Source organism: Pelodiscus sinensis, chromosome 12 (genome assembly GCF_049634645.1).
Source record: "Pelodiscus sinensis isolate JC-2024 chromosome 12, ASM4963464v1, whole genome shotgun sequence".
Lineage (NCBI taxonomy): Eukaryota > Metazoa > Chordata > Testudines > Trionychidae > Pelodiscus > Pelodiscus sinensis.
Window position 1 is genome coordinate 19,122,211 of NC_134722.1, and position 25,645 is coordinate 19,147,855.

Sequence of the window (25,645 nt, forward strand, 5' to 3'; positions counted from 1 at the left end):
CGTAGCCAAGAGGTAAGACTAGATTATCACAATGGTCTCTGGCGACCATGTAATCTATGGATCTGCATCTCCAGTATTTCCTCTGGCCCCCCATCATTTTCTTCCTTATAACTTTTGGCCTAGGTCTGCACTACTAGGCAGGTCATCTTAAGGTATGCCATTTAGCTATACAGAATGCATATATATAATACAGCTGCCCAATTCTTGTCCACCTCTTTTAAATTTTTAAAACCCACACTTGAAGCAATAATGTCTGCCTTCTCCATGCCAAAAATGACTTTCCTCTACTATTGTCTCCTATTTTGTATTTATTTTGTCTGTCTTGGAACTTCATCCTGCAATGGGATCTGATAACATAGACACCTGTGACAGTGATTTCATGTGAAGACCACCTACAGTACATGGATTTATGCTAGTGGATGGCAGTGTAGGTTCAGGAATTTAAAGTTATCAGATGAGGGAACATGTTAGGTAAAGCATCTGGACATATACGCTACTGCATAAATAATAATTAATCAATGGAGGAATTAGTAGAGATCCACATTAGCATAACTTAAAGCTTCTAATTATAAATGCTCTGTTTTCAGATATGTAAACAATTTCCAAATTATAATAATTTGGGCAGAAATTACCATGCTTATGCCATGCCTTGGGTTGCATTTTGTAAGGAAATTTTCAGTAGTCATATGCACACAGCTCCTAAAATAAGATTAGAAAAAAATATATAGGTTGTTTTACCAAAATTAACAAATTGTTTTAAGAGCTTTCAAAACTTAGCAGTTTGGGGTAAATTTGAAATTTAGGGGACCATCCTGAGTTCTGAGATATATCTCTTTTCCCCAGATTTGGCCAAATTTGAAGGCAAGAAAAAATTGCTATTTGCCTATGTATAGTAGAAATTGTCTGTGGGTTGCACTTTCATTGTCTGAACATATTTCCCAACCCAACTGGCATCACTCTGAAATGGCCAAAAAATACCAGCATCCCTGAATGGGAAAATGGATTCTCCTCTGTCTTTCCCTTCCTTCCGCCTTGAACGTATACACTACATAATGTGATTTCTGTATAAGAGTATACATTAAATACAGCTAATGTCAACAATAAAGAATTTTCACTGTATGTCAGGGGAACAGACTGAAAGGTAGAACTGCAACTGTCATATAAAGGCATTATCATTTTTCTCTTGTATCAGTGCTTAATAAAAATATGAATATTGCTCATTGGTTATTCAGACAGCACTGTATTTTGACCTTGAAAATTTGACCACCTCACACTATTTTATCCAATACATTCTCTGCAGAATTGCCTCTGCTAATTTGTTATTGCACTCTGAAGTTTAAGAAATTAAAGTGTGGTCTGGTTAATTACATTTAAGAGGGAGTAGAGCATAGAAATCCAAATTTAATATATTACATTACTGTAGACAAAGAGGTCAAGTGTACATTAAATTTGAGAGATTATATAGCTTTTCTGGTTAATTATTTAACATCGTTAGTCTAAAGCTTCAATTGGTATATTGGCAGGTCCCATTACAATAACACATTTGGAAGTGCAGTTACTTCTGGAATTACAGCACATTTTACATTCTAAAAAGACACTGAAATCATTTTAACATAAATATCTTTGTCTCACAGATGGAATTCTAAATATCTGCCAATATGAATTCTCTTTCAAGAGAAGAGCTGAATAAACAACGTAAGTCCCTTTCCTTACCTCCTGATGAAATAAAATATATCTAGTTAAAAACAAGTTTATGTTGTCTAGCTGATAGCCAGAACTTAAAGTATTCCACTTTTCATTGCAAGCTAAATAGACTACAGATGGGTCTCTTTTGACAACTGTTTCTCAATTTTAAATGTTCAAAAGGCATTCAAGATTGATACTCATGAATGATAAACAAAAATCAGACTGATTATTTTGGCATTTGGACAAAGTCCAGGGATTTATTCCATTATGAAAGTATGAAAGTGTAAAACTCTGACTCCAGGAAACTAAGTACTGATAGGTACTGACCTGAACATTTTTTTTTAACAAATATGGAATCTTGTCACAATGATAGATCAATAATAAAATCTCTCTTCTCTTGTATATAGTACATGGACATTCTCTGTAGTTGTGAAAGTGCATATTTCACTTAATTACTCTAATATGATTATTGGACTGTTTTACAATTTTGCATGTAACCCCTCACCATGAATCATCACAAGTGCCTTTTTTGCTGACAAGCATTTTCTTATTTTTCATTCATATATTTTAACTGCAAAACAGCCTTTTCCCAATTCCATGTTTCATTATAACATTTGACATGCAACTGTTTATTCATTGCCATGATGATTTAAGATAATTTTCCTTAGCTAGAGAAAGGTTTTCAAATTTTTTCTCCTGAGTAGAGATTTTATTATTTAAATTTCATTTGGATTTGGGGGTGAAGGGTTAAAAAAGAAAACAGAGATGCTGATATTTTTGTATACAGTTTGATAAAGTTAACTTTTCTTGTGAATTCTTTTGTTGTCTATAAGGATCCTGGTTTAAATTTAGAGATGATATAGATACCTTATAGTTTACTCACAGTAAGCAATAGCTGAGAAGGAGGTTTACATGATATCTCTAACAATGGACGCCAACACAGAACTGCGGGAATTCTATAACTGGGACTTTTCAACTTGACATTTCATTTATTTGTATAAATGACTGTGGAGGATGGTTGAGCACTAAAGTTAGAGAAACACATAGATTATCACATTCTCAAATCATGAGTAAGAATAATCAAATTGTCTAAATAATGTGAAACAGTCTTTTTTGGCAGTCTCCTAATGTAATTATAGAGCCTAGTCAGTAATTTCCTCAATGCAGACAACAGAAATCTTTTTTCCATAATAAAAACAAAAGAAAGAAAAAAACAAAAGACATTTAAAAGAAAAGTCTATTTCCAGGATGTATTTATTTGCTGTGCCAACCAACACATTTTTATTTTTAGAAGATTGCCTACACTTGATCATTTGGAACAAACCCATTTGGAGCAATCACTTTTTAATGAAAAGTACTCCTAACACCTATTTTCCTTTCCATTTAGTTTTAATTAATACAGTACTAACGATCATACTTCCTCACTGTCAGAGTGGCACAAACACCACTAATGTCAATGGGGCTACTTCCATGAGAAAAAACAGTACAGGTTTGAAGAATCCGCCCCATGGTGAGAAAATATTCACCATCATCTTAGAGTGTATGAAAATCTCCATAGTCCAAGACTTAACCAACAAATTTCCAGAGGAGTTTGGATGACTTAAATTTCCCTTTTGAGCTCTGCCCCTTTCCATTTTTTCACTTGGCCTTTCTGTGACTTACAGTCTATTAGCACTGATAACTTCTTGTTTGTGTTCAGCCTCTCATCACTCTTTTCCATCCATATGGCTGTTGATTTTCTCCATACTTCACTATCCTCCATTCTTAATTCTTTTTGCTCCTCTTTCCCATTGCAAGGTCAGCACTGCCTAACCCCACCTTAGATTCTTCTCATATCCTCTCAACTCTTCTGATGACAGTGAGTGGCTGCTAGTAGCATATATTCTCTATCATTGACAAGGGACCACCCATTTTTCTAAAGCACTGATTCATTTGACAAACAAATCTGTCAGTTGGGCTTTACCATTCAGCCTCCCCAAATTTAAACAGATTGTTTATCCATGGCAAGCCCTTCTTTCACTTGGCAGGCTCCTTATTTTTCATATTAACATGTGTTCCAACTAGAAGGTTACTGCTAAACTATTTTGGGTCTCCCTCTACAGATGGATGGCTGATTGCACTTTGATTTATGGCTTATCACTATAACATTATTAACAGAGCCTTGATAACTGATTCAACCCCAGCCAACATGTTTATTTGGCTTGACAAAATCATTATCCACATTATCACTAGAATCATCTACATGGTCCCCCAACTCTGCTACAGAATTGATATAGGATTTGAGATTGCCAACTACTTGCTAATCCGTCCTCCTGATTGTAAGAGTTGTGCTTTGTTGCTCATGTTGTACTGTAGTCATTTAGTATCCAATGTCCATCACATTGCTTACTATTCTACATATCTAATCCAAGAACTCTATTGATTGTCCCACAATGTTCAATGGCAAAAATACACTGAGATAATTAAGAGCCAATGTACTCTCTTCATCTGTAGCCAACATAAAACTCTAGGACAAATTGTATTTTTGTGTTATTTTATATGATAGTGGCTGCCAAATGAAGGGCAATTTAAGTTTCATTTCCATCTCAATTTGCTAAATACACATACTGTCCTCTTTTACAAAAGTAGCCAAGTCTTCTATTTTTTAACATAATATTTTTCTTGAACTTTCTACTTTGAAGTCTATTTCATGAAGAATACTTTTTTTTTCCAAGATTATGTATATTGATTCCCATAGGAACAGAGGTATTTCTGAAAATGAACTAAGTAAAAGGAAAAACAATAAAAGAAAATTACAAATATATTCTAAGATCTCTCTCCATCAGAACAGAGGGACACAAATGTACATGGCCAGAATTTTCTACAAGAGTGAAAAAAAAACCCTCTAGGATTGGTAGCTCTGGCAGCAGTATTTGATTACTTAATCTGTAATCATCTGGGGAGTCTGTGGCTGCAAACACTTGTTTCTTCTTCCGTTGGGGAAAGCCTTGCCTGTAAACTCCCAGGCCAAACCTACACATTGCCTTGGTGAAGAGAGTCAACTAGTAAATCCGCAGTTTCCAAAGGAGGTGTACACTCCCAGGCCAAACCTACACATTGCCTTGGTGAAGAGAGTCAACTAGAATATCCGCAGTTTCCAAAGGAAGTGGCACATCAGTGATGTCTTCCCGCTCTTTTTCTATTAAAGGAATAGCAGCTAACTTGCCTGGGAATTTTGCTCACCCAATTTTATTTTTTAATTAAGATGGGATGACATATGGTCCTCATGAAAGTAAGACTCATCCAGCTCTATCCACATTTACCAGCCTGAAGCTTTGATCATTGCAATATTAACTTCAGAGATAATAAGCAAGACAAAATATGCATGTGAGTTATCAAAAAATGTGCCAACTGGAGGTTAAGTTCCTCCTATGCATTCATCTCTCCTCCTCTATTTATGATTAATAAAGTTTGATATCTCCAAACTGACATATAAGTCTTTAATATAAGGGATTATTAATAATATTTAATTATGTTACTGGCATGAATGTAGCACTTTAAGTCCGATTAAGGAAACATGGGTATGTCTCCATTTTGTCAGATATAAAATGACCTGTTAAGATCATCTGACTGAGCTGGAAATTCAGATAGCAAGTTCTTCAAACACCTTCAAAGAGCTTCCCAATCACCCAAAGTTTTTTTAGATGGTTTCATGAAGCAAAAAGATCTTTGGATGGTTATACTTTTGTCCTCTGACAGAAACAAATCATATCATGAACAAAATACTTGCCACATGAAATATGAACATTTTAAGAACTGAATTAGTTACTAAAGAAATGCTTTAAAATCTGAGTCAACCACTTGAAATCAGAATCCTTTCTGCTCTGTGATGGTAACTGTAAACCTTGAGAAGACTAATGAAATAAGCTGATGTATCTAAGGATTAGTTAGTTACGACAAGGGAATCTGTTGATGTCTAGGGCTATATCCACATTGGGAAAGTTTGGTGACAAAAGTGCTGTCAAGATGCAAAAGTTGCCAAAAGTGAAAACCAGTCAAGCAAATTTTTCTGCCTCTCATTGTCGACATTTCATAGCCACATTGCCAGAACCCTGACAACAGACAGAGCAAAGCAATGTGGGTAAGCAGTTTTCTATAATGTGGGTAGATCAGTTAAGTAACTGATCCCTGCAGATCTTGAGATTCCATCAGAACTCTGTGAGCTCTCTATGCTGAAGAATGTCAAAGCAGCACAGCAATCTCTCCAGCCCTCCCACTGAAGCAGCAATCTGCCTGTTGCTGTGTTCTTAGAAGGGCAGAACAGAAGTATTACAATGATTTGCTCTTTGTTTGTTCCCCAAATAGAAGAGCTCACTCAGATATCAGATACTTCCCCCAACATTGAAAGGGGAGGAGTGCATGCCTGCAGGGCAGAAGAAATCACAAAACACTGAGCACAGCCATCTGGGCAAGCATTATGGGATACTGGTAGACATCAGTTCTCTTGGGGAGAAAAAAACAGAGTCCACACTGGCTCTTTTTCAACAGTAAAGGAAGAGGAAGAGACAAAAGTATTTCATAGGGCTGGAAGTTTTCTGTCATCAAAGCTGGGTGTTTTTCCAGTCAAAAGTTCCATTGCAGTGTAAGCACTGTGTTTTGTCATCAAACAACAAGCCCTTGATTTAGAGAACATTAAAATTTGAAGGCACACATGCTATTGAAACTGCTTCCATAAAATCTAAAAAAGAATTATATTGCTTCATTCCAACACATCAACCAGTTGTTCCATCACTGGGTTTTTTTTTTCATTCTTATTGGAAGAGGCCAGTAGCAAATAAAAAGTTCAAAAAGTGTTATTCAACTTAAGCCATTTCTACAGAACTAGATGGGGAGATGTAGGGGAGTTGATTTGTTTTGTCTTGGAGATGGGGAGGGAGGAGGTTTAAAGACCTTGTGCTGCCCCATAATAGTTAACTCTGAACAATATCCTCCAATTCCTGGTCAAACCTTCAAAAGAAGAGGATGGAGTCTGGTGGGGAAGAAAGTACATGACCAGAAACACTAACAGGACAGTTTGCAGGCATGTATCCTGCATATCTCCCTAAGGAAAACAAGCCACTTCATGATCCCCGATGGGACCCTCAGAGCCTGGGAGTTGAGCGAGCTCCTCTCCCAAGGAAAAGTATCTGAACCATTTTACTCCATGCACCTTATTGCTGGGTTTGGGCTGAGTGGGGTCTGATTGCACAGAATAAGAAGCGAGTCAGACTCAGTCATATCAGACAGGTCACAACGCTCACCCATTTCATGAGAACAGAGTCTTTGCAGGTACAGAAGGTTATAGGATTTCATGATGCTTTGTAACCAGAACCACTTCAGCATGGACACCTTGTGCTCTTGTTGGCTAGAAGCAGAAATGTCTTCCCTTATATTGCAAATTACCCTCAATTCTGTGCCATTAATTTTGTCTTGGTCTCAGTGAAGTCAGATTTCTTGAGGCTTGCTCAAGCATCTTGGGGTAGACTTTATCCACATGACAACTGAGTGTTAGGTTCATTGCAGCTTTCTCCAATCTCTCAGTTTGAACCTCTGGCACATGCCAGCTAAGAGCTGCTTTCACTGCAGTCCTTTTCACCCCCTCACCCTCTCCACTTGCCAGGTAGACGTCTGGGTTCACTGCAGCCTGATCTACTCTTTCAGTATGGGCCTCACCCACTCACTAACTAGAGCAGGGTTGACTGTGGCCTGTCCACTTGTTACACACTTACTCAGTGTGCACCTTGCCCACACACTAGCTAGAAGCAAAGTGCCTGATCTTGTCTATCTGTCATTCTGAGTGGGGAGGGACTCTCCTCAGAAAACCAAACTATTTTTTCCTGAATTTAGCAGTTTTGATAGAAATTGTGGAAACTAATGCAGAAACTCAGAGATTTAGCTAAAGATCTTTTAAAAATCCAGCGGAAGTTCTGCTGCAAAGGGAGACCTGGAGTCTGCGGTGTGAGCTGGTAGAGGCAGAGAATTCTAGAGTTCCATCTGAGGAGCAGCATAAGGCCCAATCTAGAGCAAAAATCTGGTCTGCTGCCAGCTGTCATGAAGATGGGAATACCTTGCTGTGAAGATTGTCGGACATGGAGGGGACTCAATAGGAGTGAGTCTGACATTATGCCCCTAATACCTTGCTGCTATTGAAAATCCATTTGTGATCTATTTAAGTAAGTCACCAAAGCAAATAGGAATTCATGAAAAAGCTACTTCAACGTTGAATCTCAAAATTTGCCCAAATTCAGGTATATGGAGTCAATCAAAAGCCTATCTATATTTGGTGCTGTAACACACTGTGTTCCATTCCCATCCTCTGATGCCTCAAAAACCCTCAGACTCTGTCCAATAAGTGGCAATTCAATGGGAATTTATTTATATTCCCATCACCAGCACTAGTACAGTCTCATGCACAATGTATTTACAGTGTGTCTTACCCTTTAGCTTTTTCCCACAGGCCTAGGGAGGAACACAGGCTTCCCTTTTTTGAGATCTCAGGGCATACTGGGCTCAGCTTGCCCAGATATTGCCTGTGTCTTCTTTTATACCCCTCAGCTGATGGATAAATTGATTCATGAACCCTTATAATCAGGTCAGATAATCTTCCATTAGCCTTCTATGCAGAAACTGACTAGTGTCATAGAATCATAGAATCATAGGACTGGAAGGGACCTCGAGAGGTCATCGAGTCCAGCCCCCCGCCCTCAAGGCAGGACCAAGCTTCGTCTACACCATCCCAGACAGATGTCTATCTAACCTGTTCTTAAATATCTCCAGAGAGGGAGATTCCACCACCTCCCTTGGCAATTTATTCCAATATTTGACCACCCTGACAGTTAGGAATTTTTTCCTAATGTCCAATCTAAACCTCCCTTGCTGCACTTTAAGCCCATTACTCCTTGTCCTGTCCTCAGAAACCAAGAGGAACAAATTTTCTCCTTCCTCCTTGTGACACCCTTTTAGATATTTGAAAACCGCTATCGTGTCCCCCCTTAATCTTCTTTTTTCCAAACTAAACAAGCCCAGTTCATGAATCCTGGCTTCATAGGTCATGTTCTCTAGACCTTTAATCATTCTTGTCACTCTTCTCTGTACCCTTTCCAATTTCTCCACATCTTTCTTGAAATGTGGCGTCCAGAACTGGACACAGTACTCCAGTTGAGGCCTAACTAGTGCAGAGTAGAGCGACAGAAGACTTCACGGCTACGTCTACACTGGCCCCTTTTCCGGAAGGGGCATGCTAATTTTTCAGATCGTAATAGGGAAATCCACGGGGGATTTAAATATCCCCCGCGGCATTTAAATAAAAATGTCCGCCGTTTTTTTCCGGCTTTTAGAAAAGCCGGAAAAGAGCATCTACACTGGCCCCAATCCTCCGGAAAAAAGCCCTTTTCCAGAGGATCTCTTATTCCTACTTCAAACAGTGTAGACGTAGCCCACGAGTTTTGCTTACAACACACCTGTTGATACAACCTAGAATCATATTTGCTTTTTTTGCAACAGCATCACACTGTTGACTCATATTCAACTAGTGTTCCACTATGATCCCTAGATCCCTTTCTGCCATGCTCCTTCCTAGACAGTCGCTTCCCATCTTGTATGTATGGAACTGATTGTTCCTTCCTAAGTGGAGCACTTTGCATTTCTCTTTATTAAACTTCATCCTGTTTACCTCTGACCATTTCTCTAACTTGCTAAGGTCATTTTGAATTATGTCCCTATCCTCCAAAGAAGTTGCAACCCCACCCAGTTTGGTATCATCTGCAGACTTAATAAGCGTACTCTCTATCCCAATATCTACATCATTGATGAAGATATTGAACAGTGTCGAAGTGATCAGAGTGCTTGATTGCCAGCTAGCTGCTGGCTCTCTCTCACACATGCATAGTTTGCTATTGAAATGTTGGACTGCATATACTACTATAATTTTTCTGAGGAAGGCCAAATAGCTATGCACGTAGTTGACTAAATAGGTAGTAGCCTATAAGCCTGCCGATTCTCTTATTCTCTATAATATCACTATAATCAATACTTTTTAGGTTTGTTTTTCAAATTAAAGAACCACAACTGATATTTTCCACCAGAGTAAATAGACCATCAATTAATATGAAGAATCTCATGAGAGCGGAAGACTGAACTTACTCTGACTTGGTGCTAGATATGGAACTCACTCCTGTAAGCAATTAAAACAAATAAAAACCCTCCATATACCTCAATGCTGTCTGACTAAATGAGAATTTAATCACTTGATTTAGATTTCCCTCCATAATTTAGTCACACACATCTTTAAACATTTCCACACTCATACAGATAAACATAAACAAATGGATGGATGAGAACTGATACATTAATTGAGCTATTTCTCCTGAAGACTGGGAAAGAAGGAAGCAAGAGAGAATTTTAATCATTATTTCTCCTTTAAAAAGCTGGGAAGCACTCGCAATATGGGGCCATATAAATATATGAAATGAGATGCAAAGGATGAAAGCATACATGTGCGCAGAAAAATGAAAGCATAAAATTATGGATTTAACAGATACTACTTCTCAGAATCAGGTCCATACTAACCTCCCTTTTAGTATGCTGCCCAGACACAATACTTAATATTCTTAAGTATGTTAAACTTGAACATGTCTTTTTCTTTTACATTAACTGTGCTCCAATACTCAACAAATTTGTTACCACCAGCAGTTAACTAATTTGGTTGTCAGCAGCCTGAGGTGAAGCTAGTACTTGCATTTCATTTGTTATTGCCTGCAATTGCCTATTTGAACATTAATATAGTCATTTACTGACCATTAAAGTAGTTATATATGTTTAATTATAAGCCTGTGGCTTCAAATTACATTTATACAAAGGAAATGCATTTCTGTTCTGTGAATGGAAAAATTAGCTATAAAATGAAACTCCAAATTGTTAATGCATTTTAGCACACTGCGAACCTGATGCCTGAAATCTGAACTGTCCCACTTAGGCAGTGGCTTCCAAAAGGTTATTTTATTGCCCCCTCCCTTTTAAGTTACAGGTATGCAATGTGTGTTTCTACTGAGAAAATAAGATCTCTAGCTAGCTCTTATTATAAGGATTGTATTAAAGCAAATAACAATGATAAACATCACTGTCTTATATTGTTTTCTGAGAATAAAAAATGGGATTTTTTTTAAGGAACCCATAACTTCAAAGGTGTCTTTAGATAACTAGATAGTTTTCAAAAAATTTAGCTATGGCAGCTAAAGTAGTAAAGAATATAAGGTTGCCAACACTCTCAGGGTATGTCTACACTACAGCACTAATTCGAACTAACTTAGTTCAAATTAGTTAATTCGAACTAAGCTAATTCGAACTAACGCATCTAGACCCAAAAACTAGTTCGAATTAGCATTTTGCTAATTCGAACTAGCGCATCCACACTGATTGGATGCAGGGGTGCATTTAAGGGCAGCTGGAACCGGTTCTGGCAGAGCATCAGGTCAGTAGTTGCGTTGTGTTGCTGCTGTCTGAGGCTATCTGAGGCTCGTGCTTAAAGGGACCCCCCCCCCGCCCCGGACAGCCGGCTCTCAGCTTTTCCTGCTTGCTTGCCAACCTCGCCGAGGGACAGCAAAGCGTTGGTCTCTGTGCCCATCTGTGTCGGTGCTTCCCTTCGGAGACGCCGCCGCAGGTGGCAACATGGAGCCAGAGCTCGCCCTACACCTTCTGGTGCACTTTCTGAACTTGCTGCTGCAAGCCTGCCAGCAATGGCTCAAGGCTGCCTGGCACCACCTGGTGCACGTCAGCCCCCTGCCTCTCCACCTGGCCGCCCTGGGGGCCATGGAGGAGCCGCGGCAACGCCCCGGCACCGGCGTGCCCCGCCGCATCTGGCGTCTGGACACCAGCAGCGACTGGTGGGACCGCATCGTCCTGGAGCGCTGGAAAGACTGACAGTGGACCCAGAACTTCAGAATGAGGAGGGACACCTTCCTGGAGCACTGTGAGTGGATCGCCCCTGCTCTGCGCAGAAGGGACACTCGCATGAGGCCCGCCATCCCCCTCCAGAAGCGGGTGGCCATCGCCCTCTGGAAGCTCTCCACGCCAGACAGCTACCGATCCGTCGGGAACCAATTCGGCGTGGGGAGATCCACCGTCGGAGCGGTGCTCATGCAGGTATGGCACTTGTCGGCCACTGCGCCGGGGAGGAAGGGGGGCTGCAAGGAGGGGATGGGCCGCCCCAGGGACAAAGGGGGGGCGGGAGGAGGGGAAAGCGCCCCACACCGGAGGGGTCGGGCTGTCCCGGCCGTACTACACGCTGCCAAGGGGGTTGCTTCCGGGAGTGGGGTGCGGGGCACTGCCAGGGCACAAATGCTCCCAGCCACCCGGGCGCCCCACTGATTGGCGCTTTGCTGTGTCTCACCGCAGGTGGTCAAGGCCATCAACCGGGTGCTGCTCCGCAGGGTGGTCCGCCTCGCCGATCCGGAGGCCGTCATCCGGGGATTCGGCGCCCTCGGCTTCCCCAACTGCGGGGGGGCCATCGACGGGACACACATCCCCATCCGTGCCCCGGAACACCAGGCGTCCCGTTACATGAACCGCAAGGGGTATTTCTCCATCCTCCTGCAGGCCGTGTGTGACCACCGGGGACAGTTCACGGACATTAATGTGGGCTGGTCCGGCAAAGCACACGATGCCTGGGTGTACCGCAACTCCTCCGTGTGCCAGCGGCTGCAGGACGGGACCTTCTTCCCCGACCGCCACATCAGGGTCGGGGACATGGACATGCCCATGTGCCTGGTGAGGGATGCCGCCTACCCACTGCAGCCCTGGCTCATGAAGCCCTACACGGGGCACCTCAATCCCTCCTGCCAGGCCTTCAATGCCAGGCTGACCAGGGCCCGCATCGTGGTGGAGGGGGCCTTCGGGTGACTGAAAGCCCACTTTCGATGCCTCCTCACCCATCTGGACCTGGCTGAGGACAACATCCCTCCCGTGGTGGCAGCATGTTGTGTGCTCCACAATTTATGTGAGAGAAAGGGGGAGGCTTTCCTGCCAGCCTGGATGGCTGAGGCTGACCGCATGGCTGGCCACTACGGTCAGCCCCGCACCGCCACCATCCGGGAAGCCCAGTGGGGGGGCGTCTGGATCCGGGAAGCCCTGCAGGAGAGCTTCTTGGTGGAGGAGGAGGAAACCCAGCCCCCCTCTGCAAGGCCAGGGCCCCTGCAGGATCCCCAGCTGCTGCTCCGTGGTGGGCAAGGCCCAGGCGCACGGTCCCGGGGCTCCCTCTCGCCCCAGCCCCCCGTACACATAAGGGGAGCATGATGGTACTCACATGTGGACGCCTCCCCGGCCTCAGACGACACAGGCGAGCGGTTCTGTGGGGTGCCTCGGGTGTCCTGGGTCCTGGGCAGGCTGCCGGCAGGCTCCTGGCTCTTGGAGCCCTCCTCCTCCTCCTCCTCCATGTCAGGGAGTGGTCCCTCTTCCCCGGGGTCTATCACCTCCCGGGGGCAGGGACGGCATGAGCCCCCAGGATGCGGTCCAGAGCCTGGAAGTGGGGGCACACCTCCGGGTCGGCCCCTGGCAGGCACGCCCAGGAGTAGGACTGCCGCAAGTCCTTAATTTTCCAGTGCACCTGCTCCCGGCTGCGCTGGTGGCCCTTGGCGGCCAGGCTGGCAGCCATGCAGCCGTACACTGCCGCGTTCCTGTGGCTAGTGCAGAGATCGTGGACATTGGAGGCTTCCCCCCAAACCTTGATGAGGTCCATGATCTCCGCACTAGACTACGTGGGCGCCCGCCTCTTGTGGCCCCGGGCAGGCTCCTGGGAGCCGCCAGGCTGGCCCCGGGAAGAGGGGGAAGGGTGGGAGGCATCCGGTCGCTGGCTCATGGGGTGTCAGCTGCTGGGTGTGCTGGCACCGGTGCTGGCAGCCTTGCAACTGGCACAAACCCCGTAGCCAGCCCGTGCCCCTTTAAGGGCTCCGGGGCCGGGAGGGGGGCAGTAGAGTTTCCCTGGTGTTGGCCAGAGTGGCCACCAGGGAAAGCTGGGAAGGACTAGCCTCCCACTAGTTCGAATTAAGGGGCTACACACCCCTTAATTCGAACTAGTAAGTTCGAACTAGGCTTAATCCTCGTGGAATGAGGTTTACCTAGTTCAAACTAAGCGCTCCGTTAGTTCGAATTAAATTCAAACTAATGGAGCGCTAGTGTAGCGCCTATGAAAGTTAGTTCGAACTAACATCCGTTAGTTCGAACTAACTTTGTAGTGTAGACATACCCTTAGATTATCTTGGAGTCTCCAGGAATTAAAGACTAATCCTTAATTCATGATTATGTCATGTGATGAAGCCTCCAAGAATACATCCTACTAAAATTAACTATCCTAAATGAATGAAAAATGGATCTAAGCAATTTATGGCATAAGCTTTGGCAATGACATAAGACATTTGTGGCAAAATTAATTGCAAAACAATGGACAATTTTTAAAGCCCTGCATGGATATACATTTTTATCCACAGAGAAATCAGTATCCACTGAACCACAGAACCCTGCTCCCAAGAACCATGGGGCCAAAGTAGAAGAATGCGTTGCAGCTGTTCAGTACCAGTATTGCTAGTGCCATGGCACCAGGCCTACACTTAGAAGGGGCCCTGGCCTGGTCCACTCACTTGCACTGCTCCTGAAGTGGTTGGTTCCTCTCCACTGCTTCTTTCCATCACCATTCACTCCTTTATCTCAGCCAACCAAGGCTTCTTTCCCCACCGTCATGCCACCTCTGCCTGCCGGTTCCTCCCCACTACCTGAACCTTCCCTCACCCTCACTGAGGGCTCCTCTCCATCCCCAACACTGGCAGGCAGCCGGGACCAGAGAGCCACCTTCAGCTGCTCCTGCTCCAAGTGAGAGATAATCATGCTTTGTGCTCCTTGGGGTGAGGCCTGCCTCTCCCTGATGCTCTCTGGAATCAGCAGTCTGCTTCCGCCCCGGTAGAAAAGTCTTCGCTGTGAGTGCCAGCGCCAGGTGGCTAGAGCTGGGTGGGGCTCTGGGAGATAGGTCCACTCACTGCTCGCACTGCCCTGCCTCCTGGGACAGGGGAACTCTGCTCTGTGCTAGCTCAGCAGGGCCTGAGGGCAGTGCTTGGTGGAGTGGGTCTGTGCAGGGGATGCTGGGATGTGAGTGGATGTAAGGCACTGGGACAGTAGGGGATGTTTGTGTATTTTGGGGTACTAGGTAATAGGGGTCTGGGTGAGGAGCTGTAGTTGTGGTCAAGCGTGCAGTGTGGGTGGGGAAAATGTGTGTGGGGGGGAGACCCCGGACTTACGACCACCCAACTTAACACCCCTGGCATTTACGGCCATTTTTTCAATGTGAGATCGCTCCTAAAAAAAACCCCAATTTACATCTGCAGGTCGCATTTACAACAGCATACAATGCAGATGCCCCACGTCATCCCAAAACAGGAAATGCACAAGGTCAGTCAGATTTGCCGGTCTGCAGCTGTTGCTTGAACTGCGTGTGTCTCTGCCACATCGGTCTTCACTTTTTAGTTATTTTTGTGCATTATTTGAACTATTTAGTTTTGTTTGCCTCCATTTTCGTAGTCAGTTTTGGCATTTTTGGGGTATGAAATGGGTTTCCAGGAATGGAACTGCCATTTATAACATTGTGCCCATGGGAAATAAAGGTTCAACTTATGACGGCTTGACTTATGACGGTTCTCCAGGAACCAATTAGATCATAACTGTAGGAGTCGACTTTACTGAGCAATTGTAGTGGCACTGGGTGGGGGGTGGCTCCTCGTGGGGGTGGTAGTGTTCATGGCACTGCATTTGTGTGTGGCAGGAGTGCTAGACATAACAGGTCTAAGGGGTACTTAGGGTTAGGCTATGAGACACAGTATGGGAGTGGGGAAGTGGTCCACTGGCAGCACGGAGCTAGTCAGGCCAGTGTGCACCTCACATTGGAATGAGTGGGCCTCCCCCATCATGCCATGCCCCATTGCCCCAGCCTGCACCTCCCTCCAAGGACTGAACTTCCCATGCCATATTCCATTGTACCCATAGGGACCCACAAATGTGTGTGGAGCCAGGCCCACAAAAAGTTAATCTGGCCCCGCTGCTGGTCCCAGCTCTTCCTGGCTATGTGGCTGTACCATTCCCAGCTGTGCTGTACAACCTAACAGACGATGCAGCTGCTTGGAAGGGTGCGGGCTGTATAGCTGCACAGCCAGGAGATGCTGGCACCACACTCTTCTTTGTCCACTCTGGCTCCCAGGAGTAGAGTCCTGCAGTTCATCGGATATCAAGTTCTATTTGCAGATAGTAATTTGTATCCATGTATGGCTCTAACTATGTCTACACTGCTGTTGGTTTTTTTTTTTTCTGAAAAAGGTACGCAAATTGCAAACCGAAATTTGCATATTTTTTCTGATTTTTTTTGGAAGAGGCTTTTCCGACATTTGGCCCACCTACACAGGGCCAAATGTCAGATAAACCACCTCTTTTGGAAGAGCCCTTATTCCTCATAAAATGAAGAATACATGGCTTCCAAAAGAGTGCCTCTGCTCTTCTGAAAAAAAAATTGGAAGAGCAGACACATTCTCTGGATGCAGCGGAGTTTTTCCAGGGTACCATCGGTATCCCAGAAAACCTCTGTAATGTAGACATAGCTTTAGTGATACATACAAATGGGAGCATCTTCAGAAGAGCAGATTCACTTTTATGAGCACAAGTTATGCCTGCAAAATGCATGTGCAAAGTTAAAAAGGAACAGCTCTCCATTCTTGTGTAACTAGAGGTGCTTAATACTGAGATTAGCAGTAGCAGTCCATTCTATAAGTATAAAATACAAGCATGAATTTTGTGCATGCAACTTCTGCCTATAAAATGAAAGAGCAGGCCTCAGCAGAGCTAATAATACACTCCAAACATTTAATCCAATAGTAAACTTGATCGTTCATGTACAAGAATTTAACTCAGGAAGTTATGGAAAGAGCCAAACAATGCTCACCTTACTCGCATTATTAGCACCACTAACTTCAAGAAGTACCCACAGAAATATTCACAGGACAAAGGAAAACAATATTTGTTACTAAGTGTTTAGGGCTGTGATAATAGAATTAAGATACAATGCCAATCATGGGCTGAATGCAAGCCTCTGAAAAAGATAACATTTGCTTTTGAGTTCTCTATGCCTTTTTTTCTTCATAATCTTTTCCCTCTTATCTGTGGAGGTGATCTCTTAATCCTGTCAAATCATTGTTATTAATCTATTTGAATGCCAAAACATGCTTGGCTCATTACCTAGTATTAAGAGCTTGTATTTAATATATTGTGTTTTCTGATTTTTTTGGTAGGTTACTCCAAAACTCAGAATTACTAAAATATTGGTTTAAATTAATGGAGATTACCCATCTCCTAGGACCGGAAGGGACCTTGAAAAGTCATAGAGTCCAGTCCCCTGCCTTCACAGCAGAACCAACTACCATCCCTGACAAATTTTTGCCCCAAATCCCTAAATGGCCTCCACAAGGGTTGAACTCACAACCCTGGGTTTAGCAGGCCAATGCTCAAACCTCCCTCCTCATTTCCAGAATTTCACAGGGTTGGGTTTTTTTTTTTTGTTGGTTTGTTTCTTTTTCTTTTCTTTTCTTTTTTTAAGGGCTGCTTCTATTTGTATTTGTTGACTCCATCTTTTTAAAAACTAGCAAGAAAGATTCAAAAAGTAAAAAGTTATAAATGATGTATTGAATTAAGCTTAATTTAGAAATTCCTTTGTTTCATATATAAAATACAATTGATCCTTGAAGGCATTGGATTGCAACCAGACACATGATAACTTGTCTGTTTTTGGATCTGTGCTGTTCGAAAGCTATAGCTTTGACACTTATTTAATTCTTCCTTCTATAGCATCTGTTCATGGGATGAGGGCTAATATTTTAATTAAATTATGTACTTTTAAAAGGCATGAGGTGGCTGCTACAAATTGTGTTTGTACTTGGAAGTACCTTTGGAAGATGTCTTCTACAGTAGGTTCTGGTGGAAGAAGGCAGTGGTTCCATTACATGTGGCTATGCAGAGTAAATATTGCTGTCTCTATTCTTAATGTCTGGTTCATGTTATAGGTCTAACTTCATTTGCATGATGTAGTTTTATGAATGAGGAAAAATCTCTAAAGTCGTTAATGCCATTTGCTAAAGTGGGGTAGTGGGACTTTGGTAGAGTAGGGGTGGGTGATAGATGTCTCCCTATACTTTGCCTCTGTGCAATTCCATTATAAACAGAGCTGAAAGGGGAAGACATCAGGGAATGAAGGTCAGTGTGAATGCCAGATACATATGTAAAATCAATGTGTGTCTGGCTGAAAAGAAAAGTAGGCTGTCAACAAAAACATGACTTCAGTTTGTAGTTCATTCTATTAACCCTACCACCTGATTTTGAACCTTCACTGTGAAATCTTTTCTTGTTAACTTTAAACATTTAATTGCCAATTATACATGCAAAACACCAAAGTTTCATCTATATCCCCACATACAAAAGTAATATTTAAAAAAAACTGTCCTATTTAACCTGAAACTTGGTTATTAATTAAGCAAACAACATATACTGGGAAATGTATAGATATGAAATTGGACAACATAAAGGTCATGATCCTGCATAGACTTTTCACGAAACTTAGAGACTCCAAAGGGACCTCTGACCTCCTTAAAGTTAAGCACACATGTAAGCCTTCAAAGGATTGTGGCATAAAAGACAAAACACAAAGGAAACAAAAGAAATTGACCAAGGTGATGTTTGGCATGCAACTTGCCCAGTCTATGATTTTATAATATATTTCTTCCCCTTCCCCTGCTTATTCCATTCAGTGTTTTATCTCCAACCCTCACCAGCCAGGGTCTAGTTCACAACTCCTGCTCATCCCAGCTATTTAACTCTTAGCTACATTCAACCTAGCCCATTCATTAACCCCTTATTCAGTAGCTTTGCTTACAATACCACCATCTCTTTTCCTTTCAGTCATTTATCCAGCCCCACTAAACAGCTGATCAAATTCTTACTGTCCTTCTCCATTACATACACATATCTACCTTATCATTCTATCTTCTATATTGCTCCCTTCTTTTTAAACAGATCCTTTTAACTGACTACTGCACTATTTTCCAGATTTCCTTGTCAGCTACCCCGCTGCTTAAATTACAACATCTCAGCAGGATGATTTCATTGCAGTTTTTAGAAAAAAGACCCAACAGAGAAGACATCACGGAAAAACTCGCCAGCATGTTCTGACTGGCCTGGAGTGTCTAGAGACTGAATGATAGCTATTAGTTACAGGACTTCCACTTGTCCTGGCTTTCATGGAGGAAACCCTCTACTGGAGGAAAGCAGTTTGTATTGTATCTTTATGCTGGCCTGAAAAGAAAAATTGCTATGAGGTTTGCAGGTTTGCATGAGAATCAAGGTGGTCCAGGAAGCCCCCCGACCCTGAGCCCTGAGCTTAGAACATAAGAACAGACCAAAGGTCCATCTAGCCCAGTAGCCTGTCTGCCGACAGCAGCCAACACCAGCTACCCCAGAGGGGATGGACTGAAGACAATGACCAAGCCATTTGTCTCGTGCCATCCCTCTCCAGCCTTCCACAAACAGAGGCCAGGGACACTGTTCCTACTCCTTGGCTAATAGCACTCCATGGACCCAACCTCCATGACTTTATCTAACATCTCTTTAAACTCTGTTATAGTTCTTCACAGCCTCCTGTGGCAAGGAGTTCCACAGGTTGACTATTTGCTCTGTGAAGAACTTTCACTTATTTGTTTGAAGCCTGCTACCTATTCATTTCATTTGGTGTCCTCTAGTCCTTCTATTATGGGAACTAATGAAGAACTTTTCTTTATGCACCCTCTCCACACCACTCATGATTTTATAGACCTCTATCATATCCCCCCTCAGTCTCCTCTTTTCCAAACTGAAAAGTCCCAGTCACTTTAGCCTTTCCTCATATGGGACCTGTTCCCAACCCCTGATCATTTTAGTTGCCCTTTTCAGAACCCTTTCCAAGGCCAAAATATCTTTTCTGGGGTGAGGAGATCACATCTGTACACTGTACTTAAGATGTGGGCGTACCATAATTTTATACTTCCCCTCCTTCTTCCTCCCCTGGCTTCCCCCTTCCAGCTCCCTCCTCCCAGGTTTCCCTCTCCCACCTCCTTTTCCCAGTCTCCCCATAGGTTAATCCCCACCACCACCCCCAGTTTTGTTAAATGAAGAGAATTTCTATTTTTGAACACACGTGTCCTTTATTTTTTACATCAGGGAGGGGGGCTAGGGAGGGGTAAGTGGAAGGAGGTAAGGGAGGAATGGGGCACAAGCCTCCGATGGGGAGGACTGGGGTGGCTCTGCAGGCTCCTCGGGGTGGAAGCTCTCTTGTAGGGTCTCCTGGATCCTGACAGCCCCCCGATTGACACCCCCTCGGATGGCAGCCTGCGGCAAGTGCAGCCGGGCTGATGGCTGAGTGCTGTGATGTGCCGAGTGTGGGCACTCAGGGCACTCCAAGCCAGGACTGCTTTGCAAGCGGGGAACCCTGGGAACTGTCTGTCCGGGGTGGGGGTCGGGTCCCTTTAAGCACAGCTCTCGGCTAGCCTGAGACAGCAGCTCCACACTCTAAGTCCTAACGTGATGCCCTGCTGGCATTGCTTCCAGCCAGCCTTAACTTCGGTTCAGGGTCCACTCAGTGTGGACATGCTATTTCAAATTAGCAAAACACTAATTCAAATTCATTTTTAGGTCTAGATGCACTAGTTCGAATTAGCTTAGTTCAAATTAACTAATTCAAATTAAGTTCGTTCGAATTAGTGCTGTAGTGTAGACATATCCCATGTAATTCTCCATCCTTCCCACACCACCCGCTGTCACAAGATTTACCCCATCAAGGGGAAGTCAGTAATCTCACCATCCTACTTAATGTTAAAACAATAGAGTTAATAAGGAAAAGTGTGCAGTGCATACCTCCATCTGAAAAAGAAAGTCTCACCTCCTCAACAACCTCTGCTGTAGGCATTACAAGGAGCAAGGGTCCCAAAGTCACTCTCAAAGGCAGATCTCCTTGGCAACATATAGAGTAAAATTCAGCCTGGGATTATTGCTTCTTTTGTCATACTTGTACTTTTATGGTACCGCTACAGTATTAGCCTTTAGAGGACAGTTCTGATCTTATGCTGCAAATTCATGATCCTTTTCCCTCATCAGCATTTGTAAAGTACACTAATTGCCAATGGAGAGATTTGCAGAAAAGCCCTGGAAATAACTGAAATAAGCCTTTTAACAGGCACAATAATTAGACAGGCAACAGATGCTAATAACAATTTTAATTTCTGTGGGAAAATTACTAAGGTTTAAAAGGACACTAACAAAGAAGCATAAGAAAAGATCAAGGGGCATAGAAACAACATGTGTGATCACAATCAGTAATTTAAAAAGAACTTTCAAACTGCAATAATCTTGAAAGCCACTCCACAAGTATCAATCTGTTTACCTTTCATGTTTTTTTCTACTTTGTTACCCCTTTTTCTGCTAATTACCAACGCTATTTCATTCTAAGTGTCAGTTTTCTCTTTCATAGCCTGGATGTCATTCGAGGTATAAAATTAAAGTGTTGAATATTTGTTGTTACTAACAGTTCCCCCAACATTTTTCACAAGAGTGGAGATGTTTGCCTGAGTAAATGAGGATTTGGTACAAAAATTTTCCTGGTAGCTTTAGATTGGTAGTTGATAGATTATTTGTCTTCTCTTTCTCTTCCATCTAGTCTAGAGTGCTGCTATATGCTGTTAAACAGCTGTTACTTTCTATTCCAAAAGTGGCTGCATTTCAGTGCTGTGTAAATGGATTCCCAAATATACAAAAATTCAGAATTTTGTCATAAAACACTACCAAGTCCTACTGAAGTTAATAACCCTACTCATGCTAGCGTGTTTGTTTTAGTAAGTCTAATATGTCGCACAAACAGCAGCACAAAGTACTATGTTTTCTCTCCAACCAGTTTTCCCTCTCAGTAATTACTAAATATTATAGAGAGGGCAGTGATAAATTAATTATCCATTAACTCGGCACAGGTCTCACTATTATTGTAAAGTGCTTTGAGATCCTTTGGGATGAAAGACATTGCTCAAATGTAAGGTGTACTGCCCTGTTCCTAAATCCTGAACTGATGTTACCCTAATGATTCATCGGTGATAGCACAGTCATTTCTGTCAGAAAGCTCCCAGAGTCACAAAAACAGGATTATGATTTCATTCCAAGATCACACAGGAAGATGAAATTGGTTGTGAGGTGAAAAATCTCACATTAGGGCAGAAATTTGTACTAGCAGGGGATTCAAAAGTCATAGACACATATGGAATAGGCCTATAAAATGTAATAGATTGATAACCCTGACAATTTTTAAGTCACCCTTCCTTCTTTATCACTTAATGTTCACCCAGGAATGGCCAACTTATTTCATATGAATATTGGAATAAAGATTTGCTTCTACATGCATAAATGTTGTTAAGAATGAGTGCAGGCATCCTCTTCCAAAACGGGCTAAAAAAGGTCCCCAAAAAGTAAAAATTACATTCCTATTTAAGACAACTGAGTATTTACCATTACTTCACATGGGACTATGGCCAACCTACCACTTCCCAAGCCGTGTATATCATGCAGCATGTATCATGCAATAGCTGCTGGATAAAATCAGTAATATTTATGTAAGATTCGTTTTCCTACCATTTAGTGGCTGGAGTTATTGCGCACAAAAATCCTAATACTACTATAGCAAATGGAGATTTTATTTTTTCATCAATTGATAGGGACCCCAGTTTTTGGAGCAGAAGCAATAGTTGAACCAGGCCAACTTGAAATGACTACAGATAATTGTTTTTTTTTGGGGGGGGGGGGAAGGGAAGGAAAGGGGACTGTCATCTTCTGCTCCAAAGTCTGCACTTGTGGTTCCAAATAGAACATTTATAGTAAACTGAACCAGGAGCAGGGCCTTGGAGTCACGTCAGCCAGAGTCTACAGACACGTTACAACAGCAGCTCCTACAGTGAACTTCTCCTATTCATTAAACAGTCTGTTAATGTCTAATAATTGGCCTTGACAGTTAAGTGTCAATCTAATTAATTTCACTACTAATTGGAGCACTCAAAAAAAGAGAGTGTGTATAGATCGTCTATCCTCATATCTACTGTGGCTAGCTTCTTATATTATCATCATGGATGGATAAAAAGTTGTGTTCTGAACAGGGCTTTGAAGTGTGTCATTACTCTTTTTTCCACCATTTTACAATGGAGTTGTTCCCAACTTGTAGCTCCCTTATCTGTTAGCTGACAGATATGTTGTCTTCCTTGTTTCTGAGCATATATATTGCATTATATTAATTTAGCTATGTATGTTAATGGGACATATAGTTTATAGTTAAACTATATGCATGCTGCATTAAAAATGTAAACTTGAAATGATCAAAAAGGGATTTTTCATTATGAATCATGGAAAATCTACCCTCTACATCTATTCCCCAAATAGGTGACCTAATTATGTACTGTAACTATACACAAAAAGCCCATGTATTAGCATTTCTGGTATTTATTAATTAGATTAATTTAGGAATGTTTTTAAAAAGGCAATAAAAATAAGAAATGTCTCTTGTTTTCTGTTGTTCTCTAAAATTCTTAACCACCAAAATTATTGTGTTTTGTTATATTCTTTTTGAGACCAATTATCTTGGGGGGAAGCAAAAAAAATTAAAAACCAATAATATTGCTTTTCAAAAATGTCTATTTCTAGTTTGTAATTTAGGCAAGAGCTGTTGTAAATATGAAAAGGAATTATGTTATAAGGAAGCAGACAGACCTTATTCTATTAGATCTCTCATCTGTGTCCTTGTGCTGGATCAAGCAGGAAAGAGAAAACAAATTTTTCATGTATGATGTCATCTAGATATGCTCACACTACCTAAATGCTCACCCTGAGAAGTGCTGCAGAGCTACTGAAGCCATTTATGGAGCCGAAGTGATACTTTAAAGAGATGTATGCCCTCTGCTCTGTACTCTATATATGTTGTATAAAATTGGTTTTAAAGTTCTGCCTAATTTAACACCCACTGTAGAATACAATTTTCAACTGCATTTGCAGTAAAAAACAAAACAAAAAACCCACAAAGATTGCTAAGCCTAAAGGATATATTTGTAGTTCTTACCCACAGCATAACAGTTTGAAATATTGAGCAAATGGCAAGAGTGTGTCATATTAGTTCCGGAAAAGTTTAGACAAATAGGAATCTATGAGAGAAGAGGAAATCCCCATGGCTGCCACCAATAGGCTATCCAAATCCAAACATAGTTCCAAAGATTCCACCATTCAACCCCCTTGAAAAGCAAAATAAATTGTCCTCAGGGGTAAACTGTGAAAGTGGGGCACAAGAATTTAACTGTGTGACTCCTTAATAAAGGCATATAGCCATTTCTTTGCGCACAGTTTTTAAAACGTCATGGCACCTATTGAAGAGCTGGTATGTCTTTCCTCTTTTCCTGAAGGTCTTTGTGGTGGGATTTCACTGATGTTTCCCTTTGTAACAAATGAAATTTCACTGTTAGAGGAATTACGTTTAAAACAGCCTTTCAAAAGAAGCAATTGCGTGGGGAGGGGAGGTGCCAAACACCTAACTTGTTTCAAGAGAGCTTGATAAGGTTGGCACAATGAGGTTGCCTACAATGGTATATGGCCTCTCCTCTGCTGCTATTAGCAAATATCTCCAACATCCAGAGATGGGACACTAGAAGGGGAGGGGCTCTGAGTTACTACCAAAAAAAAAAATATGTAACTTGCTTTTAAATCAAGAGTTGTTGACTTCAGTAACTTTGCTAGAGGCTATGAGCCTATTACAGAAGTGGGAGAGGGGGATTAAGGTCTGTGTCCTGTGATGTGCAGGAAATCAGATTAGATAGTCATGATGGCCTTTTAGGAATTTAAGGGCTCTGAGTAGTCATTTGTAGTTTATTTATCTGTTTTTGAAAAGCTGAATTCTCATGCATCAGTACCTTCATTCTCAGAATCGCATGCAAGTGGAGAGATCTGGGTGACCAATCCTTCTTACATTTCTTTCTTTTGGGTCACCTTTTCTACCAGAGCATGTTAACTTTTATTTCAGTCTCTACATTCTTTCACTAACAAGATCATTACAAATTTCTTGATATTTGATAATGGAATTTGAGGAAATCCTTCTAAGAATCCAAAGGCAAAGGTTTTCACTTATAAACAAAACATTTACAATTGCTTAAGAATAATAGACAAGATAAGAAAAGAATTGTTCCAAATGATTGCTAAATGTAGGATGACAGGTCACTCAATAGCTAGACATCAAGATTAAATAAATCAAAAAGTGCTTTTTTAATTTTATTTTTGGAGTAGTGTGTTTGCCATTCTCCTCTTACCTCTACGTAGCTGTTGAAAAAAGGATTTGAAAATTACAGAATGAAGTTGAAGTAGATCAAATCCACAAAGCAGAGCAATCTTTTAGGACCAAATTCTGATTTCCTTTCCTGCTGTTAAATCACAGAATACTCTATGAACAGTCTCACTGAAATAAATGGGATCCTACATAAGTAACAAGCCTACAATCTGACCTTTAGATCCCTGGAGAATTATTGCTGAGAGCTAACAGGGATAAAAGTGTAGCACTTCCAGCACACCAGTCCTAAGAAAAAAAAATCACCAAAAGAAAATTCACTGTAAGACACTGAAGAAACTAGTTTGTATGTCAATTTCTTGTTATTTTTTTCCTGTGTGTGGAATATTTGTTTCTTTCTCTTCAAAATTTTGGCACCATTTGATAATACATGGCAGGGAGTTAGATGTTTTGGAGAGATTTACTGAAACCTCAAAATAACATTGATGTTGAATAAAGAGTTCAGCATCTGTTAAGTATATGCATCAACCTCAGTGAACTTAG